This window comes from Pieris brassicae, chromosome 6, assembly GCF_905147105.1.
Source record: "Pieris brassicae chromosome 6, ilPieBrab1.1, whole genome shotgun sequence".
Classification (NCBI taxonomy): Eukaryota; Metazoa; Arthropoda; class Insecta; order Lepidoptera; family Pieridae; genus Pieris; species Pieris brassicae.
In genome coordinates, this window is record NC_059670.1 from 21,617,195 (window position 1) to 21,638,761 (window position 21,567).

The window sequence follows — 21,567 nt, forward strand, 5'->3', positions numbered from 1 at the left end:
AGCATTTATATGTAGTTGGTTTTCCTTTTAAGCCGTCAATTTAGTAAAGAAAGCTAACTGGAATTCAGTCACCGTGGTTCCACACTCCATATACGTGAAGTTATAAATCAAAGCACGTATCAAGTGGAAAATCTAGTTGGTAAAGTATGCGTTGGTAAAGTATAAAAAGCACACCCATAGATGGAATACACCGGAACTACTCCATGTTAAAGGCTTTTTAAGTATCTTAACTAAGGGTTATTGAAATTTTCATCTTTGTAAAATAACTTCAGTTTAGTTTTTTGAATGTTTTTCCAAATTGTGGTAAACAAATTGTATCAGGAAATTAAGCCGTTTTACTCTTAAGTAACTTTGTTTGACTGAAATATCAAACAAAGGGGTATGCAATGAAGGAGTTAGATTAATGAGTTAAGCTGATAAATCTTTGGACCAAACGCTTGCCAAGATAACCATCTAATTCGCTTCAAGTTCGTTAAAAGTTTGACGAGCAACTTTATGTTACCGCTTAGGTCTTATCGATGTATAAGCAGATTCATGAACTAGTTTCTTAGAACGTACAGTACCTATTTAAGATGATAAGGCAAGAACATTTGTATGCCTTGTAAAATATAAATACTGTAAAATGTGAACACTATATTACGCTTAACACTAAGCAACCGTCACAACTGTGTACTGATTCGCTCTCATTTTAGACATATTACGACATCAGTTTTCAGTATTTCTGACAGACGAATGAATTATTAATTTATATATTCATAAATAAGTAAATTTAAAAATCAAAAATTTAAATAATCAGTAATGTAATCAACTTTATCAATGTTTAACATTATCTCGCATTCAATGTTTTTCGTATATCAGACACACCCAGAGGTCGTGCTATTTATTTCGAAGTATCATGAACAAATTATGAAAAAGTATTGTTGCAAAAAAGTGGTAAACTACAATTACTCGAATTAACTTTGCAGTGGAAATACAACATTAAATTGTATAAATTTTTATTTTCTTTTGTTGGAAACACCCCTCACTTAAACAATGGCGCTCTTGGGAGCTGCCCCGAATGTTGGTAAATAAAAAGGCACCGTGTTGGTGAATAGGTTGAAATGGTACTGAGAACTGAAATGTCTATATTATCTTCATTTATGATATATTAGAGATTTTAATCTAATTATTTGAACAGATTGAACGGTTTAGTAAGTTGGTGGTTAATTTTAATAAACGAACTAACTTAACACGCGTAAAACCATAGTTATTGTAGAGGATTCTTTGTGTGGTTTATGTAGATAAATCGAGAAGTTGGTAAGGATGATAATTTCTATATTATTAACTACTCAAGATTAAATAAAATCCAGGTGTTATTTCCAAGGCCTTCAAAATATATAGAATATTAACGAACTTTTCTGCCTGTCTTACTTACTGTTATAATATAATTTAGATATAAGCCCTTCGTGCTAATTCACCACTACGCCTTACTGAGCTATGGAGGCATTATGACGGCATAATCTATATTTTTCATTAGTATTCCAAGTGAGCGCCACTAATGTATTCTGACCACAAAGAGTGACGCCAACACGAGGATAACTCAACTGGAATTTGTTTAGTCGAGTGAATAAATTCACTTTAGCATTTCCTTAAAGAAATTTATTTGAAAAATATTCTTACTCCAAAGAGAATTATAACAAGAAAAATATACAATTATCTTGCGCTCGATCGTTTAATGTCGTTTTTTACTTAGAATGTGTATGTCAACTATTTTCACGTACCAAATATATCATTTAACGACAACTGACATCACTTTAAACCCTCACGGAAGCTAAATATCATTCTACATTCTGTATTAAGAAGTACTGGAGTAAGCTCAAAAAATCATATTTGAGAAGCAAGACTATGAAATCTTCAAAGCGAATGATTTCTCTTCTAATTAAAGTATCTATAACTGAATTTAGAAAAATTTAATCAATAATTAATACTAATGTTGGCGGGTTGCCCAGCTTACCGCAAAAAGCCTGAAAATATATGCAAAGAATGCACAAACACTCCAAACAATCTTTTGTTATCAAAGCAAGTCATTACAGATTCCCTGCGCCCTAAACCAACCAAATCTACATATTTTACATTGAGTTTTTTCCCTACAGAGCTGTCACTTTTTTTTTTTCCCTTTCTTGGCCTGCACGGTTTGTGCGTCAGCCATGCAAAAAAGTTAGGAAGTGTGTTATTAGATTTATTTTATTGGTTTGGAAATTGGATCGGAATTTTGAAAAGGATCAGATAAATTAGGTATATAATAAGTACATAAATGATTATAATTTTATATTGTTATGATAAATGAAACTGGCTAAAATTCTATATACATCAATATTTATATTAGATAGAAGGATAGAGATTGAAGTAGGAAAAGGAATTTTAATGGACAAAAGCTGTCACTTTTTACCTTGTGCAATTTAAAAGAAGAATCCTATTAAATGTCAGATTTCCTCTTTGATGATTGACTCCGCTTTCGTTGTAAAGTACATATATTGAATTGCAACTGAAAGTCGGTTTAGTATTAAGAAATTTCTTGAATAAAAACATGTTCATAGTTAAAATTTCAATTACGAGAGAAGAGCACTAAATAATGTCACCTGCAATACCACGACACAACAGCTTGTGGAAGCTTAATTACATTTAATTGAAATCAAAGCAAACACGAGCATGGAGGACAGCAAGCCTAGCTTTCTAATTAAGTGGTGTGATACATAATTCGTATGAGCGTCGCCCAGTCTGTGTTACGTGAAGCATGGAAATTGAATTTAAACTGTACCACATGCAATCAAAATCCAGTGTTTTAAAGCCCAACAAAAAGCGATTTGAATTTGGATGACACAAAGAGACTTAATTTATATGTATATATATTCCTAGTCCAGCCATAATTTCTGTTACAAATGAAAATGCATTTTTTTTTAATGTATCCTTTGGGTTTTATACAGACCTTTAATCTGTCTGGTCACGAATCTTTGGTTTTACGCCCTGTTTCCAAGGGTAATTTCGCCACTGCTTGCTACAAATATTTTTTAAGCGACTCAATGTCGCCGCGTGATAATTTGGAGTATAAATGGTTGTGGTCTGGGCTAGATGAGGGCGAGTCTTCAGCTTTTATAAAGCCTGGAATTTTTTGGTTTCACGCCAGCCTGGGGTTGGTTCATGCCATGTGACCAGGCTTAGTATCCTGCTGAAAAGTCCACGGTATATTTTTAAAAAGTGTATTGCTGAGAGGTTTCACAACATGATCCAAGAGATCAAACGATATGTATCTTGATAGACTTTGGGTGAAGTTTTCACTCCACTTTCACAAAAATGTAGTTTTTGTGACTCGTTGATAAGACACGCTCACCATCACCTTTCCGACCACTTCAACCGCTTCATTAGCACCTACGCATCGCGACAGAAGGCCTTTTGATCGTTCCACTCTCTTTTGTAATTGTAAAGATTGACTTAAGGCATGTCCTCTATATCGAAGATAAGCACCGAGCTTCAGGTCTTGTTTAAAATACGCGACCTAGCAGGAATCTGAAATTTCTCGCGATAAGATTTGTTGCTTCCTAATGGGGTTTCGACGAATTCTAGCAGTCTCTTAACACCAGTAACAGCATTTGTGGTTCTAACAGCACGCGGCCGCCCCGCTCTTTTTAGGTCTTCGACAGACGAAGTGTTCTTGTATCTATTGATAGTACGATATACGAACATACAGCTTTTGAAGTGTCTGGTATCATATGATCGACAGCTCTATACCCACTTTGTGCAAGGCGATCGCTGCAATTCTATTTTCTTCAACCCCTCATTCCAATTTGACAATAAACACGAAAAAATAAATGAAAAGGCGCAAAATCAAAAGGAAGTTTTTAAAATAATATACGTGTTCCACATTCAAAATAATTAAAAAGTAGAAAAAAAGAAAAGTTTTTATGTAACAGTATTAATGGCCAGACTAGTTATATTTATATATTATTTAACACACTCGAAAGATCGTGTTGTTTTAAATCAAATTAATGTTTTGAAAGCATGAATTCTTTAATAATTTTTGCTTGGAAGTTTGAATTTCTGTTTAAAATAGGGCACAGAAACTGCAATCGGTTGTGAGTGGCATCAATGGGTCACAGTGACGTCAGATTGGACGTCCAATATCAATCTGACGGATTGACGGATGCGGGCAACAATAAAAGAAAGTTTTTACAGCTATTATAGTTATTAAGTAACATATACGATATTTATTGTCAAGAGGTTTAAACCCCTCCTAACGCTGAATTTGGTAGCGCTAATAAAACTGCTTTAATATTGTTTTAAAAGTTGAGAGGTATTATGTAATCAGTATTGTGATATACGTACCACGAGTGCGTAGCGCACCCGTCTTTCCGCCGCGGGGTATGGCTCCCTATTATGCAGGTGGCGACCTGAAAATCAAAAAACATTATTCAAATACTGCTAACTGTTATATCATTTATTTACGACGCATCCGCTTTATAATTCGCCTTATAATCCGCAACCTACCACAACGGAGGCAGTGAAATTGGTGACCAGAGAATATATTTAGTATCAATACTTAATATTGATGTGGAAGAGTGTGGTAGTCCTGATCAATGTCATGAAAAATAAATCAATGAAATGGATGGTAAAACGTGACCATTTCCCTATCGTTTATACATTATAGTTGAGCGTAAGTTAAGTTCCTTATTCTATTGTTTGCCATCGCTATATGTACGTTTAGGCGCACATCAAGTGAGGAAAAAACGCCCACGCCAGAACAAATAGTCAATTAGGGCGGCGTCTTGCTACTCGTAAATATTTGGATTGTGCCAGACTAGTCAATAACTTCTTGGGCCTTAAAATTATTCTTTACTAGTATCTAATCAGTGCTTCTAACTTCAAAATTTAAGCTTAATTAAATTTAAGTATTATGTTTTCGGCTATTATCGTATAAAACTGAAGTGGTGTGGTCACTTTGATATGAAAGAACAATTAGGTTTATTAAAGGCTGTAGCGCCACCCACGCCTAAGTTATAAACACCTGCGCCGAGTAAAAAGCGATCTTATAAGCGATATAGATTTTTTTTAGTCACACTAAACAGACCAGAATTACATGTTCTGTCAACATGAGACCTACTTTAAAATTATTAAAGGTAATATTTTAGATTAAACACCGAAAAGTTAGTGTATAATATTATTTGTAACAGAAGTGATTTAAATAACAAAGTAATATGTTGAACCGATATAATGTCTTTAATTAAAATTATATAAGACAGTTTTTAATCTCACCTGAGATTTTACTCTACTGTCTTAGAAAGAAACTGAACTCACGAACGGTCACGCACAAACTGTTGTTAAAATTTAACCGAATATTAAGATAAATTTGTACACGTAGGTTTATTACCCACTGGCATTGAAAGTAACACTAATCAAATACGACAAAGGCGCATTTTTATCACTGACTATTTATCACAAAGATAACTATATGAATCTTAATTAATTCCTACAGTTATTTATTTTAGCCGCAACGTTATAAATATAAAAGCCCTGTGTTTGCAGTAGTTTCATAAACTACCTTGAAGGTGAAAATGTCTCATTTTGAGATTGTTCAACTGTTTTTTATTAGTAAAAGTAGCGAACCAGACAGACGTTGCCCTATCTTAACTTTGAATATTAATTTCGAATTGGTATAATTAACTAAACAATATTTCAGAAACAAAGTGTTTATTATTTTTATTATATTTTTTTTTGTTTTTCTGGCGCGTATATAAATAGTTTTGTTGGTATACCGACACGAGAACAGGCGACATTTAAGTGGCCATGTGAAAAACATGGATTTTCAACATTAATGCCACAAACAATTAGCGAGTGTAATTATTTTATACGTATTTTATCAATATAATAACTCCGATCGAAGCATTTGTTTTAAACGATATTCATTCTTCTTACACCCTCTTTGACGATATTTGCAGCACGCATTCTGCCAATGTAATGTCAAACGCCATAAAAAAAGTTTGAATTGTAGAAGCGATAGCAGTATTTTGTTAGAGTAAGACTCTAAAAAGAGACCGTATCAATATCCAATAGGTTTATGACATACGGAAGTCACACTTAGTGCTATGTGACGATTAAGAATCTTGGACCGTATCTCCTCGTAAAAGATAAAGCTAACGACAGCCTGAACCATAAAGACTTGCCTTGTTATGTTGAATAAACTATACTTAATTTAATAATTTGATAATATTTTAAATTACAATAAGAGGAAACTGCGATAGTTATTCTAGTAATTGAAATAATTATCTATACAGTAATGAGGTAAAAAAAACAAAATTTACTACTAACTTAACATAGACAATAATACCGAAACTAATACGACGAATCTTTTTAACGCAAAACGCATAGTGCATTGGTTATAACTATCCGTACTATGTAAAAATACATATATACTACTGAATCCATTTAACAATTAAAACTCTACTAGGAATTATTTATTGAGAAAGTTTTATAAGAACTTAAGCGAACTTCCCTTTCTTCGTTCATCTGGCGATAACCAAACCAATTCATCTAAGTGGCCTCTTCCGTTTCGATTTGACGCGTCTCAATTCATTTGTAATGGACATTTGCTTCAATGGTTTTGTGTCTCTCGAGTCCATAAGAGTCTATAAGAACATCCTGAGACATTTACTATTGATGCCTTCAACTTTGTTGAATGAAATCACCTTAGTACAAAACACACAGCAAAACACATTCTTTTAGTTTGTCACTTGACCTAAGGGTCTAATGCTAAGGTACTCAGCATTCTGGTTTTTTTATTAACATTTTAACCCCACCGATTCTCCTAAAGGCGTTTAGAGGCAATTGACAAACTTCTTTGCGAACAATTATGATGAAGATCTACTCGATATATTTCGTTTAGATTTTCATACACTCAATATATGGACTATATAACATAGTTGAAGTGATAATACTTGCGCATTTATATTGCATTATTATAACTAAATGTACCAACAAATTGACTCATAGTTCCCCATATCACCAGCCAACATAATCGAGCAGATTACGCCCACCACAATGAATTAAAATGATATTTTGATGGACAACTGAATGCTATTATTGTTTTACGGTCATCTGTTCTCGTGGGCTGTGATGTCATTGTATACTTAGAAATGAACTCTCAATTTCTATAGCTATTTAGTTTACTCTTTTTTTATAATTGACATAAATTATTTACACGACCTATTGATCGTCACGCAAGAGCCAAGTTGTAAGGCAGTTAAGGAAGGTTTGATAAAGCAATTTATTATACATTAAAATAGCGAATATTTTTAATATTCGGAAAATAACACGAAAATTGTAACTATCGTTCACGTTTTTATCGAGTGTTTGGTCATGAAAAAGTTCATAGAAACGAATTACTCTATTTCCTAGCAATGCTACAATCCTGACTTTATTGCTCACTACTTACTAGTGTACTAGTGACCAAACAGTTACGTTATGAAGTCTATGAATAGTTGTATAAAGACGTGAATCCATAGACCATAGTGCTTCGTCTATAATAAATAAAAGTATAGACTAGAAGAATTAAAGCTGAAAAAAGGACTATTACGAGTAAAGGCGCAGTAGGTAATAATTTCTTAAAGCTCATGACAAAATTAATATCGGAACCCAACAGTATTGGCAAACAAAAATTTACAAGATTAGGCGGAAGCGGAAATTACAATATCGATATCGTTACGCAACGCACACATAGCAACCGTTATTTATATGGTATGATCGATTAACGTTACCAGTAAAGTATAGAGTGCTCCTTGCAGTCAACCTAAAGGGTTAATAAAAATGTTACCTTAAATGTATATATATATAAATCAGGATTATATATATAAAAATTTATTATAAATAAATCGTACAAATTATTATTTGCCAGATATTAACCCCATTTTCAATTACACATTTACCTATAGCCAGAAGGTAAGGAAATGTAGAAAGATTAGAATTGTACACAACTTGCCAGTTCCTCGATGGAATGTCGTATTATATTTCAATACATTTGCCAGTTCCTTTTAAGAATAGTATTCATCAATCTTCGAGGACCAATCAATACTCAAAGTATCGAATTCAGGACTCTGGAGCAAACAATGTATTCGATGTGACCTTCCACGGCAAATCGACGAGAATCGATTCTGAGACGAATTCGGGCTGAGTCAGACCGCCTCTCTTGGCTCGATATATAATTATTTCGCGTCTAGACAACCGGCGGCAACCCGGCGCCGTCCATGGTAATATAACGATGCTGCAGTGACACATGACTATAATGAAAGCAGGACACAGATGTCGCACTCTTTCAGCGAAGAAAACCACAAATTTCCAGAAGTGGAACTGGAGGACACACCCTACTGTTGTATAATGGTAGGATGTGCTTATTTCATACTTTCTGTAACAACTAAAAGAGCATACACCATATGCAGCGATTCATTTTTTATTTTTATATCAAAAATCTAAATAAGCACAGAAATATCATGTTCTTCTTTTAGGTTAGGATTTCAAGTGGACTCCAGATAAATAAGTGGGGTCTTTGCGAATTTAATTAAAAGCGAAGTTGGCATACCTGAAGGAACGTCGAGTACAGGGGAAGAGTGAGGACGGAAAATTAGTGCTGGTTTTTGAACCGTCCCTTATCTCCATATCACAACACGAGCATCTAATTGTCCACTAAAGAGCGCACATCGCTCGTCATCAATCCTTTCACAAAACTAATTTATTACTGAATTCGTTTGACACTTGAGTCATAATTGCTTGTGAATTTCGCGGCACCAGGGGGTCACACATATTATGGAGTAGTAGCGGGCACACGTGCTATCGGCAGAGAGGGACGGATTCACTGAACGTCCTTGGCGCGCGGGAGGAGGGGGCGCCTGCGGCATCAGACGTTTCAATCATCCCTGGAGGGAGGGCGACGACGATATCGCGGCCTGCGCTGGCAAGAGCGAGATGCGCAATGCCGTGCTATTGACCGGCTTGCAGACCACGCCCACCCGGGCAAGGGGGTGCTCCGATCCTCCAAGTGAAAATCGAACGTCGGCCCGGGCAGACGCGATTCAGCATCTGCATCAAGGTTACATAGGAATTATTCTGCACTTCCTGTAATTCACTCTGACTTGCGATACAGATCTTTAAACTGGGTATAAAGGCTTTAGTAAGTAGGTCAGATCATTGCTTGCAGCTCTGAATAAAATAATTACCGTTAAATACAGTCTTACTTGTAAGTTCCGCGCTGTGCTGCCTCGGCCAGCCCCTACAATGTAATACTCGAACTTTGAAATGCGACACCAGCGTGTAACCTTCGAAACATTTACGCAACCTATAAAATCTAAAGCATTCATGCTGAACCACTTCATTCAATAGTACAACCTCGATCAATACGGAAATATATGTTTAATTAGTACACCCTGTCACGTCATACTAAAATATGTTAGTGACATAGGAGATAAGCGAGCGTTACAATTCACATTTCCCTTTGAAATTACCAGGGCTACACTCAACATAATTCATTCCATTTAGGATCCCTGCTGCAGCGATTTAATCTTCTTAAAGCGAGACCCGTTCTGTATCTTGCCTCCTAATCGCGTCTAAAAATGATACGCCTTTGCCAAAGATGCGAGACCATAAATGGAATGACGGCAACCAATTTTCTTTCTTTTTAAACGTATCGAAAAAAGTAGTCAACATTTTTTTCGTTACGTAACGTTTATCCGTTCTCTGAAGCCACGATATTGAGTAAATTACGAAAAGACTATTCTAGGCTAGAGTAAAATAAGAAAAGTGAGAAAAGATTATTTCATGAAATTCATGCCAAGAAAGCAAGGTCAATTACTAAGCCATTAGTGGAAACAGAACTATGCAGACCTAATTGATAAACATAGTAGCGTAAAACTCCGCCTAGCACGATGACGTAACGCATCGTAATTCTATGAAGTTCATACACACCCCTTTCGGGAATCGGATGTTGATGTTATTACTAAAGCATTAAAGAAAATATTGAAACTATAAAATATCTACTTCTACAGTCTGCTGCTGGTGAAGACAGTACTTAATATGAGCTTTATATTTAAAAAGAATCCACATGAATTAAAAAGATTCAGCTCAAATCTTCGAGCTGAGGCCATATCAACACGCGCTGTATGAGATACAACATGAGTAAATACCCGTCAAACGAGTGTAAACTTGGCATCGAATGAAGTCGATTGCTATGCACTGCTGATTGTTCTTGCAATGCTACGTCTAAACACTTGAAAGCCCATATTTTAGTTCAAATTAATTTGTTAAAATGCCACAATCGTATCTCGTTTGGCGACAGCTCTTTTAAGTCTATTTGAAGCTATTTTCACTCAGGGACGTTTTATACAATGTCAATAAGTACAAAATAGTATTACAAAAGAGGTCGATTTTCATTATACGTAACTGACCATAAATGCGACAAATGACAAAATAGTGAAATCACAGTTTTGACATACGCAAATTACTTGGCAATGTAGCCAGACTGAAAGTCCAATTATCCTTTGCTTGTTTTATAAACTGACATCCCCAGACATAGGGAATCCTAATGGACATATGGACTTTTACCACGAAATGTATAATAGTTCTAATGTAGATTGCTTTGAAAATACCCCCAGGTACTTGAGTACATTAACACGAATTACAGTTTTAGCATACAGCTACATTTATGTACAGCACTACTGTCGAAATGCAAAGGGCTTTAGACAGAATAGAACAGAGAGGCAGACGATTGTAAATTGTGAAGGTATTTATAAGAAGAGGAACTAACCCTTTTTTTAGAATCTCAATCGGAGAAAATGTTTGTAACAAGCGTAAACTCTGCGAGAAATAATAATTTCTTCAAAGTTAGGGGATTCTTTTCACACATATTGCTTTTGTATCGGGACTTATATGTTGAGATTTTGTATGTTGCTTATTTCATTCAACAATTACGTTCCTACAATATTTATCAGTGTAAAGATGTAGCAGTAAAAAAATGTAAAATTAAAAAAAAATGGCTTTAAAAAAAGTATAAACCCCTCGTCACGAAGGGTTTTGAGTTCTTAAAATTGGGCAATTCATTTGCGCCCTTTTGGATAAGCCCCTTATAATTAATTCGCATCATTAAATCGCATACATCATGCACGATGACACGACACTTTGAGCCTGTGGCTTTTGAATTTATACCTTTTTCAATCTTTTTCGATAAATATTATATAGAAAATATTATTCTGTGTGTATTCTACTCATACTAATCCGTAATAACACGGTAAGTGCATGTTAAAATTAAGTTTAAAAATGCTATTACTTACAGTAAAAGATTATAATCGAAATTGACAGGACACATTATGAGAGAAGACAAAGATAAATGCGACGGAATGGCTTCCTCGCTATGACAAAAGAAAACGAGGAAGACTAATAAAATGATGGTAAGATTATATAAGAAGAGCAGCTGGCCCGATGTAGAGGGGAAACTCTTAGAGGAGGCCTATGTCCAATGACAAGCTGCAAAGAAATTAACCGGTTTGCCAGTGAAATATTAGTGCCAGTGTTTATTAATTATTAGTACTTCACAATTTTATATACTCATATAATAATTTACAGCAATAGAGGCTATTATTATTATAAGTGTATCTAAGTATTAATGAGGGTGGATTTTTTTTAAAGCCCCACTACGTAACTGCAGTAAAATAACAAAAATGCAATTATCTAATCCATATGGTATAGACTGTTGGTCTAATCTAATCTTAAATAATAAAATAAGTTCGAAGCATGTGGATCGGCCACATTGATTTTCCGTCCATAGATACAAAACTTGGCTTAACCTTTCACCTCTTCTTTAATAAAGTAGAAAAACATTTATTCAACATAAAATAACTGAGAAATACAGACAAAACCGTTTATGCAACTGTGTAAAGATATAACCAGTTCTAAAAATTACCTATAGGATCTAAGCCAAAATATATATGTAGATGTATATATATAATTATATAAATATTTTATAATGTAAGAGCAGATTAATAAATGAATTTTTTTCACATTCAATGTTTGGTTTGGTACCCACATATTATCCGGCAGAAGGCTTTTCCCGATTACTCATTTTCCGTCTGCCCAAAAGAGTAAAGAAGTTACCCTGAAGTTAGGGACATAGAATCCCAGACCTTTTAAAAGAAAAGCCTCTTTACAGTGAGGGCACGAGAAACAAAAAAAAGAATACACGACCATACTAGTTTCCCTCTTACCGTATAGAAACAATGTTTCAACAATGTTTGACCCTGATACATAAATTAATATTATCATAATAAATATTAAATAGCTTCCGATGTCGCTTCCTTCCTAAGCACATTTGGGTTTTTATTAGCATATTGTTATATGACTAAGAGTTGAATTTTGCTCGTTAAATTGGTTCGAATTGGATTGTTCCTCAATTGATTCTATGCTATTTTTAATGGTACTACTATAAAAGGAAGTTAAAACTTAGTAGGAGATTTTCAATTCCTTTTAGAATCTATTCTCAATCTAATATATATATATATATGTATAAACCATCAGACGTATAGAAGAGGTGGATTTAATATCATTTTATATAAATAGTAGGTTTACATATTATGGATATTGGCCAATAACAATGTTATCAAGACTTCAATCGCTGACAAGGTTAGTTGCATACAAATATTTACTAATGTTTGTGAAATTAGGTTGAATTATACCTGAGATGTAAAATATCAAACGATGCTAAACAGTTTTTTTTTAATATGTATTTAAGAATAACGAAAGTTTCGCATTTTAATTAAATTTTATTGGATTTGGTAATTGATTATTTATTTTTTAGTGTAATCATTCGGTATGTATGACTATGTATCCAATGTGTAACCGCACCTGTGGTTATTTCTGATTACGGAAATTTTCAAATTAGCAGACTTACGAATTTAACTCAGTTTCAATGTTATATTTAGAAAAAAGTGTTTTTATTTTATCGCAATTTTATTATTGATTTTAAACGTTCCCTATATTATTTAATATAGAGTTACAAAAAAATATACGGACATGAAACAAAATCCATAAAATATTTCCTTTGAAAAAATGGATATTTGCAATTTATTTCCTTTTGTGTTTAATCGTAGACATTTACGAGGTAGGCTTAACATCACGCTTCGGCCAAATTAACACAAGTGAAAACGCCGGACATATAGTATTTAATAAAACTATTACTCATATAGCTTGAAACATCAAATAACTAATGTATTTAATTCCTTAAGTATTATATTTAAACGTGTATTTTAGTTTTATATTGTGTACTTTGTAATAATATTGACGACCTTCAATATTATTGTACAAGACACAACACGCATTTTGCTGGAATGATCTAAGCTTTTTTGAACAAATATTAGTTCTTGGATGAATGTAATTTTAAGTCATTTATTACTATACGAATAGTTTAAATGGCAAGCAATATAACAGTTTTCGGGTTTGATTCCCGAAGCGTCGGACTTCAACATCAATCGATTAAGATTGTCTTATAGTAGAAAAATTTAAACGGAACTGGTAACCATTTGTATAATTATTTACTTTGTGTGAGTTTATTGATCTTTGCGCGCGGAGATAAGCTACTTTATTAGTCATCGTTTTATGCTCCAGAGTCAAATTGAGACTCAGAGCTCACCTCTAACTAGATAAAAATGACATTGCGCTGAAGTTATTGAATAGTGTGTCAGTTCTTCAAAATAACAGATAGCCGTTTGATTAGATTTGAATGCAGATATATATACAGGATGTAACTGTGCAGCTTGGTTAGTCAAGCCTCAAAGGTCTTAAATTTTAGAGGATTTCATTGTTTGGTTAAAGAATTAAATATGGAATTAGCTATAAATATCAACCTCCAACGAACTATGATAACGGCCAGTAACTATAATTAAATAAAACCAAAATTAAATATTATATAAATGGAATATATTCTATTTAAATACAAACATTTCTAGCTTCATATTAAACCACACGTGGTCATAAAATGCAATTGCTTCTCCGCATAAGCCAGCCACTTACTGGGTCATTGTATGCACTTAGAAATAATTCCACGAGAAAATAAATTAAATTATGCAAGTGTTAAATTGCCAGACATTTCTTATGTATGGTTTTTATGTAATATAGCAAGGTTTATATTTATAACCAGAGTGTATAACTAAAAGGAAACTGTTTTGATTATTATTATTATTAATCGATTGCGTAATAGAATTTATGGACTTATTGAGAAACTTGATTATGTAGGTGTATCAATCAAATTTATACTTCTTCTTGTTCTAAGAAAAAACATTAAAAAACAGGGAAAAAATAGGTATTCTAACCTATTTAAATATAAGTAAAAATATTTCTCCTAAAAATCGTTTGCCAAATATTTTTCGACATCGAAACAGACTAAGTGTTTCTATTTTAAATGCTGTTAAAAGTATTTGGATTAAGCTATTTACTGAAAAGCAAAATTGAAATTATATTATATATTTTAACAAGTTTGACTAAGACATACATTGTCTGTTTTACGATTTCGTTAATTTTAAACCTATAACATGAACAGCTCAAACATTGCGACAAGACCATTAAAAAATGTAGTTTTACTTTTCGCAAGTACTTGCTATATTATATAGACTGTTAATTTTAGCGCTACGAGACCATCGATTCTTGCATTTCATTAGCGAGTTGCACGCGAGCTATTTCACACTAAAACCTTCGACTTGTTAACAAGTTAGTGCACTTACCTCCATTCACAGCTTTCGTGCATTCGTAAATACTAGAATAATTTCATTGGAGATACTTGTTTTAGCACATATTACAAATTAAGCTAGATTTTCTTAGCATTGTTTATAAGTAGGAATAACTATATATAATAATAACTAATACAATTATTAAAATATATCTCAAATATTATCGTTTGTGAACGTCACTCGTGAAAGTACGAGAAGATACTTATAAGACATCAATTTTTGTATCACGATGTAAGTTTTATCTGTGTTAACAAACATTTTTAACATACTTGCTACGTGTTCCCCAAACAACTGCTTATATAAATTAATTTCGTGAAATTCTCCTGAATTTCATATTCATCATCTCTCGCCTTGGCGAATTGTTTTAGCCACTGTTTAGACAGCTCGATTGATGTTGAACACGGATGTTTCTCAATGTTTACGCCTTTTAGCTTGCTATAGGTGAGATTAAAAGCTTTGTTCTTCCCGTACCGAATAATTTCTATCGATCTCGAGGGCAAATTTTAACACAATGTAGCTTGTATTAAAAAGTGACTTCTGGAAAACATTTTGCATACATCTAAACATCTCTCATAACATACTTACGAAATTTGTACTGCTGGAACTAACCTGAAAAAGAAAACTTTATTAGATAAATTGCTTTTTATCAAAAAATATAACGGGTCCCAAAATGCAACTGCAGCATTTAATAAGAATTATTTTTATTGAGTTCGGCAGTATTACTTAGAAAATTGCATATATGAAGTACTAATTTATCTATTTATATAAAAGGGCAAAAGTTCTATTAGGCTTTCGGAAATACAGCTTAGTCAACATTCGTAAGACTATGCTTGTGCTTCCGAATGGTAATCAACTCATTATTTATTAAGAACAGAGGCTGATAATAGAATCTAAAATAGTTTCATCTATCGACACAGGTTTATAAACCATAGACTAATCACGCCGCAACAGCGTGAAAAAAATGTAAAACACTTTAGATTTTTCTGAGACATTTAAGTAAAATCTATCTATCTATCTAACTCAGCTTCTTTGTAGTAGGCTAAAAAGCGATAATACAGAGAAAGACAATATATTATAAAAATCCATCAATTTACGACGTATAATTTCCGAGTAAAACTTTGTTGGAAGTCTGTCCAAGCCATGCATTGCTCTTATTAAAACTTTGCCAACGAAATGGTTGTAACTTCTAAGTATGTCACTCCAAATAATGAATTTAATAAAATCGTTAAGTTACAGTTTTTACTGCAGTTTTACGCCAAGTATGATCGTGAGAGCTGGAGACAATTTGAGTAACTGCTTCATTTTGCCACATTAGTAGATAAAGTATAATAGATAGAAAGTTACCTATTGAAGTATACTTTGTGCTCGCATTGTCATCAGTATATGTATTAAGATAGGCAATTAACTCATGTATATGTGAATTTGAATAATCTGATATACTGTTAGTAACGAATCTAAGTAGGTAAAGATTGTCTTTTGTTAACACTCGTTTTTACACATTAAGAAAACACATTTCAATTTAAAATTATGTAAATAATTATAAGTTTATAATAATAATACATAGCTTCAATCCGTTTAAAAAGTGTCTTTAGCAATATTAAAAAAAAGGTCATCATTACCTGTATCTCAATGGCTACCTACTGATATAAAAAATCTATGACGCACACATCATTTACAGTGGTAATTTGACAAGACCAGACAACGCCGAAACTATTGAAACATTAGAAAGGTGTTAAAAACGATATATTGCAAATTATCCTTCAACAGTCTGTAAATTACGATTACGCAACTATGAATCACCTTGATTAGATACAAACATTTAGCATTGGCAAAGTAATCACTAAAGATGAGCCTGATAGTCAGTTTACGCTTTCTTGGTCAAGCGTGGAATTCGCTGTAGGTGGGGCAAAACGAAAGTTATTCACAAAAGTAATTTAAGATTATTATGTTTATATACAGAATGCATTTCAGTCTATTTATATTTATATAAACAAACAACAATTTCCTTTAATTTATTATTTAACTATTGTTATCTTTATTTAATAACCGTCTTGTCAGCGCTCCTTTAATGTAAAATATTAGCCTTATCGTGCAGTATTTTTGATCATAGAGAAACTTTTATAAATTCAAACTACTGATTAAAATAGGAAAAAAAAAATCTTAATGTTTTAATATCAGCAAAATATGATTGCAATAAGCTGTGAATAGTTACAAAGCCGATGCTGCATACAAAATGAAAATATAAATTGGAGCGAACTGAGAGAAAACCACTACAAACAATGCACTTTTTCCTTTTGTACGTACTAAGCCTCGAATGTGCTCTTTGGATGAAATATTATTGTATTCGAATTTCTGTTAGTTTCATTGTCAGGCGAAATATAAGACAATGTGTGTATTTTTTGCTTGACGGTGAGAGGAGTGCCATCTTGCCCGTTCTTGGAACGCCCTTGATTTGACAACTGACATGTCATTGCAAACGTTAATTATGTGACCATATCCCTTCTATACATACTTTTACTTTGTGAACCTAATGTTGAAATTTGCGTACGCGCAAATTATAATGTGATTTTTGTACGACGACGAGGTCATATACATTACGTCACTGAGTTTTTACTATAAACGGTAGGTTGTACTCGAGTCATTCTATTTAAAAGGTCTTGATGATTCATGTATCTGCACGATTCATCGGCGTATTGATAGACAAAAAGTATTTTAAAAATGAAAAATAATGAAAATCAACAAAATAAAGTTTATATCTTTCTTCCTCCTTCTTCCTTTTTGTGAATATGACTCACGCGTGAGCATACTTACAAAAACCGTGATAGGTTTCCGTAAGTAAATAAAATAAGATTCCCACAATCGTTGACATGACTAGATATGGAATTATACAATGAATAAAAAGTACCTATGATAAGGGCGAAGTTATTAAATGTCATTGGAAAAATTTGCTGATCGCATGATCCACTTGGCTCTAAAATTAAGTACACATAAAAATGGAATTTATGAAGCTCAGTTAGCTATATCTGGCCGTGTCTGGTGCGTAGGCGCATGAGTCATACAAGATGGCTGACTACAATCGGTAATTATCGACACGGGAGTTTGTTTGTTGTACGCAAAATATTATCTTGAGCATAACTGTAAACTTCCCATGATGATAGGTCATAAGTTCAACTCTATTTTCCAGTTCTAGTAGCTGCTATAAATATCTCGTAAATCTTCTAAAAGCGTAAGAGAATTCGCGAGCTGAGGAACCGCATGAACCATAAAGAAAATCTAGCATTTTAAGATATATAACTAAACACTTTACACTAATGTTCTCTAAACTATAAAAACTAACTTCGCGGCAATATAATGCCAAAATTGACAACGCTTATCTGGCTTAACGAGCAGAACAAACGCTCCTAGGCGCTTTGATTTGAGTTCAGAAGATATTTTTAAATATAAATAATGTTTAACCGATTTCAACTTATTCTATAAAATAAAGATACATAAAATGTAAAGCAAATTTAACCACCTCAATCTAAAATGTGATTACCCTCAATTGCTCCTAGACGCTATCATAGACCGAGGTCTTAGATTAATTAAAAATGCCGACCCGAATAACCACTCGTTGAGGCACTGATGTCATTTTTCTTAACCCTCGACCTCGCTTATGACTCATAACTATGCTAGGAATAACTATTATCTACATTCATTCATCGCGCGATTATGTATTGGAATGGCTAATGAGTAAATATGCTCGTAAGTTTATGTAATCTCAATATTGGATATATTTCTAACCTTGATATATTTAATTTTCTGTATCTATATAAATATTGAGAATATAACAGAAAGAAACATTACATAGACTGAAATTTCTTTGACAAACCGCTAAGCCTCCCCCGTCGGTAGGAGCTGGCAAGCTCCGATTAATACTTTACGGAACTCTGTCACGGGGTAAAGCCTGGTTTTCGCGACATAATTAAGGTAACAGGGTAGACATAAATAGTTTTAGACATAATAATTATAAACGATAAAAAAATTACAATAACTGTAAAACAAAAGTATGAAATGTGTGTGGTTTTTGAACTGACAAAATCTATTTATTTATTTACCATATTATACATAGTTATGAGGCAATAGGCATCTACCTCGTTATAACAGTATTAATTGATAGCGACATTTAGCAAAAACTACGCTATGCAAAAGAAACAATGATTATACCGATTACAACAACATGTCTGTCTTTCAAAGTAAAAGGGGTGATTTAAAATTTACTATTCAAAGTATTTACTTCTGCTATCTTTAAAAAATTAAATACGATAGGTGAAGTGAAGCTGACAAAGCTACTTCCATCTCTGTCGGTTTCTAGCTTAATGTGCGACAACTGGCGTGGCTATAATGCACTTGACTTGACTTTATTGCCGAATGGTCGGTCCATATTATTGGGCTGCACCTGTGAAAGGTTTGATAAGATGCAGGCTTTGTAAGATTTGAGGATTTAGTATACCGTTTTGTATGGTACTAGCATAACTTTTTGACTTAAAATTTCCTAAGGCGTATAGGATCTTCACCATTACGCCAATTATTGAGTTCGGGAGACTAATAATCGGAATCCTGCAAATAATCTGTCACGTGACGTCACACGGTCTATTCGCGAGCGTGACGCACGCGCAGTGACGATGCTCCTGTCGCGTATATTTATACCTCACTCCTACAGCGTAATTAATACTTGCCGCTTTGCAAGGTCTCCGGGCCACCAGAGGTCCAACCCGATGGGGGTTGTCCGCTCCTACCGAATCCGTGTGCGCGACATAATTTAGTTCGACTTGAAAAGTGAGCCAAGGTAACAGGGGACTAACAGTTTTACATTTGTCTTTATAAGCCACAAAAAAAAATTACATAAATGTGTGTGTGAGTTTTGGACTAACAAAAACTAACTCATTATAACAAGTTTTCATAGTGAGCAAAAACTAAGATTTCCTAAATTTGCTCAATATAAAAAAACACAAAAGTACGAATGTAAAACAAGCTTTATGTTCTGCAGTGCCAAATTGCATGTAATGTGTTGCCAAATAAATCCACTAGTACAGTTCCAGTGGCGTTGCTGGTGCTTGAAGGTATATTGCAATAAATTTAAATAGTAAGTTATAAACGCACATACAATTTTTTTCATATTCGAAATAATACTTTTTAGATTTATGTCGTATATTCTCCTAGACTTGTTAAAATTATAATAATTCTTATAGTCTTAATAATAATATTTTGAAAACAAAGCATTTTTATTATTGACGGTTAATTTAAATTAAGAATATTTACTACACATGAAAAATTACAAACTTATTAAAATCTGTATTTTATCACATTCATTCTTTTGAAATTTTCCAATACTTGTAAATACTAATTTGTCAATTGTTCTATGTATTGTGTGTGTAATTTCTCAGAACTTAACATTTCACTACAACCATTGCAAGGTATGAAAATTAAGTTCATTGACACATTTCATTTCTAAACATTCATTCCAAACAATGTATTAATGATTTTTATATTTCTGATTTTCCCTAGTTAAACATTTGGCATTAAGCAAATGACCCGAGTATATTGCAATTAAAACTTGGAAACTGACAAAGAATTAGAAATGTAGACAATTCATAAATCCTATATTTTTCATACTTTTAAATTGCCATTATAGTGACATGGTATGACCTAAAAATGCAATTATACACCATTCTTACATGAAATAGAGAAGTTTTATTGCCAACATTGAATAGTTAATTGTGGTTGTGATTCTGACATCTATATTATATTTCTGGCAGATTGCCCATTGTTACAAATAAGGTTTCTAGGGGAACAAAAAATGTAGCCTACATTGCTCAGTCAGCTGCTTAATTAAGTGAAGCCACTTATGAGACACTTTGTATGCTCAAGGGTCTTAGTCTTTCATCTTCTGATAATTTTTTCAATTATTTTTAATGTTTTGACAGCTTGAAAAGCAATATAAACATATAATTGTATCCATTAATATTATTTGATAATACAACCACATCAGTCATAAGTTTTTTTATATATATATATATTATTTGACTATTGATTGATATATATTTATTTGATATGCATATAAGCATATATGCTTGTCAAATAATATATATATTCATAAATGTAGAAAAACCAAATAGTCTGAAAGCATTACATAAATTGTTAAAAAAAAAAACTTATGACTGATGTGGTTGTATTATCATGAAATTATACTCCTATTTTATCTTGCACAAAGTATAACATTGTTACGATAGTTGAAGAATTGCCATTACTAAATCTAGTAAGTCATGTTTATAGTAAAAAATATTTCAACACTTTTTAGATAAGCAAGTGTTCAATCCAAAATTATTATATATGTAATAATAACCATAAGCTTTTTAAGTCACTGTAAAGAACATATTAGTATAAAAGAAAGAAAAAATCAAAAAATATATTAAGATAAGGGGATAAATATGTTTTAAATTAAGAATTTAAATACATTATGAAAACAGACATATAAAACTTATCTATATGTAGTAAATTAAGTTGTACTAACCTAGCTATCTACTACTTTCAATAAGAGTAAGTATTTAATAATTTGTTATCTGTAGGAGAAACCTTATTGTATATGTACTCATAACAATCTAAGATGTTTGTAGTACTTATAACAGTTTTATAAATAAACATATCATAATCCAGTTTATTAGCTATATTATTTGGATTTAAGTATTACATACCAAAATAAACCTTGTTGCATTTAAATTGAGGCTATAAAACTTTATTTTAC

General features: G+C 32.8%; 1 protein-coding gene across 17 annotated transcripts in view; it reads right to left on the minus strand.

The window, feature by feature from the left end:
- Nucleotides 1-21,567, minus strand: part of LOC123710707 (plasma membrane calcium-transporting ATPase 3) — an 87,772-nt gene that overhangs the window by 43,106 nt on the left and 23,099 nt on the right. For 15 of the 17 annotated variants that reach the window (XM_045662810.1, XM_045662811.1, XM_045662818.1 and 12 more), the window contains one exon: nucleotides 4,360-4,424. The exons of 1 other annotated variant lie outside the window; for it this stretch is intronic. The gene's annotated coding sequence lies outside the window, so the exon portion shown is untranslated. Of the gene's footprint in view, nucleotides 1-4,359; nucleotides 4,425-5,286; nucleotides 5,386-21,567 lie in introns of those variants that run through there. One more of the 17 variants, XM_045662809.1, reaches the window with a different exon arrangement.